The sequence below is a fragment of the Trachinotus anak genome, unplaced genomic scaffold (genome assembly GCF_046630095.1).
Source record: "Trachinotus anak isolate AG129_WGS33_773 ecotype Australia unplaced genomic scaffold, CSIRO_AGI_Tana_v1 ptg000002l, whole genome shotgun sequence".
Classification (NCBI taxonomy): domain Eukaryota; kingdom Metazoa; phylum Chordata; class Actinopteri; order Carangiformes; family Carangidae; genus Trachinotus; species Trachinotus anak.
In genome coordinates this window covers 18,028,297-18,031,127 of record NW_027273853.1, presented here as the reverse complement: position 1 = coordinate 18,031,127, position 2,831 = coordinate 18,028,297, and the positions used below count along the sequence as shown (strand labels likewise).

The 2,831-nt window shown below is 34.9% G+C and overlaps 1 long non-coding RNA gene across 1 annotated transcript; it reads right to left on the bottom strand.

Annotated features, from left to right (window-relative positions):
- Positions 1-690: 690 nt before the first annotated feature.
- On the bottom strand, positions 691-2,119 carry LOC139627214 (uncharacterized). The gene is made up of 2 exons (XR_011692521.1): positions 1,972-2,119; positions 691-1,016 (listed from the first exon to the last, which is right to left on the bottom strand). It is a non-coding gene; the product is annotated as an uncharacterized lncRNA (long non-coding RNA).
- Positions 2,120-2,831: the final 712 nt, after the last annotated feature.

Here is a 2,831-nt window from a genome sequence, read left to right as displayed (position 1 = left end):
ACAGATGCCTGGCGGTAAAACAACGGGAAGGCAGGGAGGATGGCTTAATGTACAAAACAGAATTAGACCAGTGATAACCATCAACTGCAGAAAACTTTTACACATACAGGGGAATTTTAACATTTTTTACTTTCCACAGAAAACGTATTATTAATTATTTAAATGTAAATGAGTAAGGCTAAAAAGAAGCAACTCTTTTCGGTCCTTCGAGGTTGTCTGTGCCGTTCTTCTGTTGCCTTCATGTGCTCGAAATATCCCATGCTCAGTGACCTACTGCCCCCTGCTGGTACAATGTCACAGGCTCTTGCACAAAGTAGTAATGTGTTTAAAACTTGTATATTGAAATCAATTTCTGAACATTGTGTGTGGAAAATGGACTAATGTCCACAATGTAATTGTTTAAACTCCTTGTGGGTCATCAGTGCATATTACAACAAAACTTGATTTTGAAATACACAGACTTTAAACTGCTGGGTTAAAAAATAGCCCAACCTTTAACTTCACCACTGGGTAACTGTAGGACAGAACATGCCCTGAGTTGGTTTGATACAAGTGCTAGGTTTAGTGAGTGAAATTAACTCTATTCCTAGGTTACATATTACCCATACACTGCGTTATCTCCTCTCTCATTGCCTTAACACTTGATAATAATAATAATAATAATAATAATAATAATAACATTGACAATAATCAATACAACAACTGTATATTAAATGACAATTCTTAAACATGCATTTAATGAAATTTTCCACTTTTTCTGCCAAAACAAGTTATTATGCATGACTACAAATGCACATAATATACAATACATCACATTTTACAGAAAGGCACTGGGAGGCACTGCTTTGTATAACTGATGTCAAACATGATTAAACAAACGCCTAAGGCCACCAGCAAAGAGTCTGTTTCGATGACATGGCCTGAAATAACAGTGAAGCGCTGGCACATCGTCATCTCATCCCCAAGGCACAAAATGTATGGGAAAAGTTGACTGGTATCTGTATATTGGTCCCCACCTGTGAATTACACATCAGTCATTTAGTGTTGCAATACAACTGACATTGAGAAAAAAATAAGTAGATTCACCAAAACCATTTCAAACATTGTATAAACATTTCAAAATATGGCCAAATGCAAATATGTGAAAGGCAAAGGCAAAATCAGTCTTTGTAAACTAAATGTAGAAGTTATTTTGGAATAGTAGTTTGGACTAATAATTTTGTTATTTTTAATATTACTTTAATGTTGATACTGTCATTAATATATAAACCCACACAGCCACAGAGCTATTTTGCACACAGCACTTAGTGAATACATGACAATATTTGGAGGCTCCTATTCATGATCACACAAGACATGATTAACATACTTGGTGCTAATTAGAAGGGCTGTAGATAAAACACCAGACAAATTTAGCCATCAGTAACTTGCCTAACACTGTACTAAGCAGTGGCATGACTGACATACATTTACAGTATTAGGCAACAAGCCAGCTTTTTTTTTTTTTTTTATCGTGGAAAAGTAACTGACAATGAACAACCATGTGACAGGTTTTTAAATTCACAAGGACTGAATTTGTTTGCTGACTTTACATAGGCTATTTTAAGGACATAAGTTTGGAACTGCAACAGAATGGAAGTAGATAAAGTAAGAAGAGAAAAGCAGAGAGGCAAAGGGAAGCAGCGGAGACATAACTTAAAAGAGCGAGGCTGGTGGAGCAAAGACTGAACACTGCGAATCCAAAAATTATATTTAGTGGCAATTTTTTTTTAGAGCTACTTAATGAAAGGAAGGCTCACATGCTCCTGGTAGGTCAATTACAGCCCAACTGCAGCTACAAGTTTCTCAGTGCTTAGCCGATACCCTATTAGGGAAGTCTAAAATACAGTTTAATTTCAAAAATGTCTAAAATGTCTTTCAATTTATTAATTTTTTTTATAGATTATGACATTACTATAAGAAATAGCTTACCTGGTGTCAATTCATCCAGCACTAAGTGCAGTTTCCGACCCGCTGGGCATACTTAAGGATTCTGCCACCAGTTTTCAACAAGTTTTCCCACTGCCTCTGGGTGAAGCTGCTGGAAGTCCTGAGATATCTCATGAATTCTGAAAAAATGAAAAACAAATGCAACTACAATATCAGTGTTTGAGGAAATGATATGGGCTCACAGGAAGCGTCTGAAGGGAAAGAACAGTAAGAGATGTCCATTTGGCAGATCAATCAGTTAGACATACAGTGCATTCAGAAAGTGTTCCATCACCAAATTTGTTATATTGTAGCTTTTTGTTAAAATCTTTAAAATTAATTATTCCCCTCATTTGTTCTGATGATGGTTTTCATTGTTTGAGCTCCTTTGTGTGAAATGCTTGGAATAAAGCTAAATGCATATTTCGTTTTTACATATAGATTTACTTGATTATATGAACAACATATGTTAATTTAATGTCATCTGGCTTCCTGTCTTTGATCACTGAATATTTTTTTTTTTTTTACATTAATTTTCTTATACCACATTAAATTCAAATCACAAGACAAAAAAGTGGAGAAGTCTTCAAAGTTAACACCTCATGCTAGTCCTACCTCTGACATTTCTAAAAGCAGCAAAATACGAGAACTTTAGCAGCTAATGCTGTCAGTCAGTGGTATTGCTTTACTTACTTATTTTGTTTGGATGTATTTTGTTGTTTGTTTCACTTAATCACATAAGAGTTTGTCAAATATAAGGAAAAAAAAAACTTGACATTTGTATGAAAAAAGCCTGTGTGACAGCATGAAAATCTACACATTGATTTTTTTGTATGTGCCAACAAGGAAATTATTGGGTGAGT